Below are 5,043 nucleotides of genomic sequence, written 5' to 3'. Positions count from 1 at the left end.
AAATAACCCCATTCCAATGGTTCGTCTGTTCAATTTGCATATTTCTAAGCCATATAAGCCTTTGTCTTTGTGTCTACTGAATAAAGCCTGGAACTCAACACTATTTCTGCCATTTTTAATTGAAAAAGCTTCCTGGATGGAAGAGAAACGTCTTCAAAACTTGGGGAAAAAAGTGTCTAGTGGATTTTTTTTTTATTATAATTTTTAAACTGCTTGAAAAGATGCAACTACTGATCCATGGCGTTGTGAGGATGAATGGATTAGGAAGGTATTGGTATTGAGCCCAATGTGGTCATACCGGTAATTACTGATGACCTGTAGGCTGATGAATTATCACAATGAACACTGAACATCTCGCTCCTCAGCAGAGACACAGGAGCTGGTCCACACCGATCTGCAGATGGATCAGACTACAAACAGTGGCAGAAAGAAACAACGACCTGGAGGCTGGGACAGAGGGTGACCTTCAGCTGGAGGTCGGCCCTAAACCAGTTTCACTGACCCTAACCCATATGTACAGTGTCTGCTAAAGTATTCAAACCCCTTCCTGTGCCTCCAAGAATTAAAATGTTGACTGATGGAGAGTTTGCTCTGTTTTATTTATGTCTGCAGCTTTGGAAATGTGCATAACTGTTCAATCTCCTACAGTCAGTGTTCCTCTAGCAGTAGCTCCACCTGCTGCTTTGGATCCGCCACATCTGGCCACTGGGTGACCCGTCCAGCCCTCCAGTAGAAACGGAATAGTTCTTGCTGGTAAACAGCGATATTTATGTCTAACCACATTCTAGAGCAGTGTTTCTGCATCCTGGTCCTCGAGTACCAATGTCCTGCAGGTGTAGGTGTCTCCTTGGTGTAACACACCTGACTTATATGAAGCGATGAATAACGGGCTTCTTCAGCACCTGACGGCTGCTGAGGAGCTCATGCAGTCATATGAAGCAGGTGTGGTTCAAACAGAGAGATCTGAAACATGCAAGGCAGTGGAACCTGAGGAGCAGGACAGAACCTCTGGACTAGGCCATTCCAACACAGGGAAAGGTTTCCCCCGCTTCACTGGATGTTGCATAAGTCGTGTTCATTGGATAAAGAACATCAGCGCTGCTGGATCTCATCTACACCAAATGGACAGAAACCAAAACCTTTGCTGCTAAATTTTCAACATCTCTGAACATTTCAAGCAGAAAGCTCTTGGGAGCATTGAGATAAGTGAGCAGCATCTTTGCATATTTCATCCCACTTGATGGGATCTGAGAATTGTGTAGCAGGTGGTGTGTTGAACATGAACACGTTTAGGCTGTGAGGCGGCTGCAGGTCAGCTCACTAACATCACTCTGCTCAGCGCTGCGTCCAGTCAGGCATTAGCAGCAGCAGAACAGGGTCATCACTGGTCCAGACCTGTCAGCTAGGATTACCGTCAGCCTCGCTGCCCCGCCCCTTTGCTAGACGCTCTCCTGAGAAGCCTCTTCCTGAAGAGACTCCCAAAGAGAGGCAAAGGTTGAAGAGGTCGAGTGCTGCAAGGCTGGGTGGAGGCTAACGCTAAAGCTTCAGCTGCTCCTGATCAGTCAGAAACCAGCTGAGAAATTTAGCTTTAACCAAAAAAAACAAAAAAACAACTGTTGATATCATTGTTTCATACTTTGGATAAAGGTCCCATATTTTATCACATAAAACCTTCACTGTGTTTGTAATACCACCCTTAGATTACGCTTAATAGAGAAGATGCAGCCTGTGATGGAAAAGCAGTTCAAGCAGAGATGGAAACTGGAAGGGATCATTTCACAGACAGACAGCCTTCTATGAAATCTTTGCATCTTTTCCAATATTATTATATTTCTAGTTATTACAATACATCACAGCACAAAATGTGAAGAAAAGTGTCCAAGGCTGATAAAGAGCAGACTAATGAAGGGATGAGTAGGTGAACAGAGCTAAAATATATTAAAAATAAAACTGCTCTTCGATTAATTTAGAATTTCAACACAGCAACAAGTCGAAAAACTTGAATTTTTTTATAAACATAAATGCATTTTTCTAATCTAATATCTCTTATTTGAATTTTGTTGTTTTCCTCCATGTCAAATCAAAGTCTTAATGTTCGCAGGTTAATTTATCCCTGAGGACATCTTGGCTCTACCTTTTTTTTTTTTACCTCATCCAAAATACTTACGTCATCCTAAACTATGTTCATTATTTGTGCTGCTATAGGCTTAGACTGCTGGAGGACATAGGGACCCCTTTTTCATCATTCTGCTTCATTCTATCTCTATTCTCCCACTCTGCAGAATCTGTTAGTTCAATCTCTAACGTTCTGCTCTCTCTGCTTTTTCTCATAGTAGCTTCATCTGGTCTGTTCCTGTTTGGCTGTGACTCCATCCTGGAGAGAAATATCAGCTGTGCTGCTGCCATCAACACCTTTGTTTCTAGATGCTGGAGATCGGCCTGTTTGGTCCTGTTTCTCTCCTAGACGTAGATCTGGGCTCAGCTTTTACTGGGACTAACTGGATGTTTTCTCTTTCATCCTCTGACATCAGAGCTCATCCGATTAACTGTTTATTTCCCAGACAGAGCCACATCTGGAGCTAGTTTATTGTTAGCTTTCTATCATAGTTCTGGTTCTGCTGGAGGATTCTTCCTGTTAAGAGGGAGTTTTCCTCTCCACTGTCGCTCCAAGCATGCTTGGTGTGAGAGATTGCTGAAGAGTCAATAGCTGCATTAAACCACCCTCTGAAACCAATCCGTGCCGAGTTCTGGACAGAGCTCGGATCTGCTAAGCGCGCTGTGCTCGGTTCCTTACGACCGTTTACGCATCATGCTAGCACGGTTCCTCGCCTCCTAGTGATGATCTACGGTACTACCTCTCTCTAGTAGGAAACCTTTGTGATTATGTTTTGTTCCGTCCAACATCGCCTGGATAGTGTCCTCCACCCAAATTCCAATAAGAGCCTCAGTCTCTGCATCATCCCAGGTCGCACCACTCTCTTTTGAAGCCAATTTAAAAAAATTTAGTTTTGAGAAGATTTCAATTGTTGTTTACAGGTCTACTTCTTCTGTTTTGTGGCGGCTGGCGAGCAACTTACTGATGTGCATTACCGCAAACTAACGGAGGCTGACTGTAAGGAGATAACTGCTCATGCACTCTTTGTTACCTGAGAACCGAGCCAGAACTGAACCGCGGCGAGCCCTACTGATGAACTAGTTCCATGTTAGCGCCGTTCGGTTGCGTCTGCCGTGGTCTGTTTCAGTTGGTCATGCATTTACACTAAGCAGCTGTCTCGGTTACCGTGCTCAGCCCGATGTCGGCACGGTTTCAATAAGGTAGCGTAAAGTGAATATCTACGGTCTCTACCTGCTCATCCAGGAGCAGAGAATCCTATAAAGTCTATTTGGTTTTGCTTAGATAGAAAACATCCTGTGAGTTGCAGCTAAAAAAATAAATTGGATTTAATTTATTCAATTTTAACGTCATGATCCAGAGGTTTTGGAGACACCAACAAAATGTTTATTTATTGTCAAAACAGATGGATATTTGTTTTTTGTTATAATTTGGATAGTTTCTAGAAGCAGCAGAGACCTAAAGTGGAAGTACATAAACATGTGAAAAGTAAATTATACATAGAAGGGGGGTCGGACCAAACCGGTTTGCACCGGTTATTCTCTGTATGTGCAACATTCATAGATCACCCACATCATGCCCACTAATTTCCTACATTATTCAGCGCTAATTATTTGGATTCTTTGCCCTTAGCCACATTATATCTGCTAATTCTTTCTGCATTAAATCCTGATCGCTGATGACAGATTCTCCCACCTGAGCAAGAGACCTCTGCAGCTGCTCCAGAGTTACCACCTGTTTCTCTCTTCTTGGTAAGGTTGCGGTTGAACCACGGGCCGGACCGGGCTCTACATGTCTGTGCTAATCTGTCGTCTGCTCAGAGTCGCATCGTACCGCTTCCAGAGCTGCTGGAGATGACGAGCAGAATCGCTGTCATCCATTCTGTAGTTTATATAATTAGCAGTGATAGGAATATCCTGCTCCCTCTTTGAAAGGCTCTGCTTTACTGCACACCTCATGCTCAGGCCGTCATCTGGCCCCTGCTTGGCCTCCACCTTGTTCTTTGCTCATTACTCGCCCTTATCACTGCCCAGGCACTCAACTCAATGTGACAGCCGGCTCCACCACTGATCTGAGAGGTTATGAACCTAATGAGCCCGCCCATTGATGGGATGGCTTCAGACAAGCTATCCCAGAGTTCCCCTGGGGAGAGCTGCCACAGTCACACTCTTCACTTCCTCATGCATTCTCCTCTTCATTGCTCCACTCTTTGTCCCTTAGCACTCGCTCACTCTCTCATTCCATCAGAGCTCAGCTCATCATCCCCCCATCCGTTGGCTGCTATCAGTCTGCCAGTATTTAACCGTACAGTAAAACCTCGGCCTGCAGACCGGCATTCTGACATCCTAACCTGCAGATTCTGAATCCTAAAACAGGCAGACAGAGAAATGTTGGCTTGATCTGCTGCTTTTAGACATTCTAGATAGACAGGTTTTTGCAGGAAGCCTAAACTCGGTCACCATGTCTTCATATAGAAAATCCTGCTGGTTCCTGCTGGTTTTCTTTGTGATGCAGGTTGTTTCTCTTCAGGATGGACTTTTTTACTGGAGCTGCTTCAGATGGCTTTATGATGCTGGAGCAGGGACGTAAATTATCAAACCAATCTGGTGTGTGTGTGTGTGTGTGGGGGGGGGGTTAATGATCAGCAGATGTATTTCAGATAAACGGCAGCACAGCTACTCATTCCTGTCATTCCTGATGGTTCAGTGTTTTCTCCACCTCTGATTGCTCCGTCCACTAACCTGCCGCATTCTTCTGCTTCTTTCTGTCTTTATCATAACGTGTCAGAGAAAAAAAAAACCATAGTCTGTCGGCCATCTTTCATGGTTTCTAATTGTTTTCTATCTGCTAACTTAAGTTGAACCCTCAGTGATTTTAGCTGTTCATCCTCCTAGAGGGTTTGTTTTACTTCCAACTCCCATGTTTTCCTT

General features: G+C 44.3%; 1 protein-coding gene across 1 annotated transcript in view; it reads right to left on the bottom strand.

The window, feature by feature from the left end:
- The window catches only part of LOC107091210 (T-box transcription factor TBX4-like), a 33,712-nt gene that overhangs the window by 7,495 nt on the left and 21,174 nt on the right, over window positions 1–5,043 (bottom strand). The window lies entirely within an intron of this gene.

Source organism: Cyprinodon variegatus, unplaced genomic scaffold (genome assembly GCF_000732505.1).
Source record: "Cyprinodon variegatus isolate N-32 unplaced genomic scaffold, C_variegatus-1.0 Scaffold329, whole genome shotgun sequence".
Lineage (NCBI taxonomy): Eukaryota > Metazoa > Chordata > Actinopteri > Cyprinodontiformes > Cyprinodontidae > Cyprinodon > Cyprinodon variegatus.
Note: the sequence above shows the minus strand (reverse complement) of the source record. Positions and strands in the feature narration are given on the sequence as shown.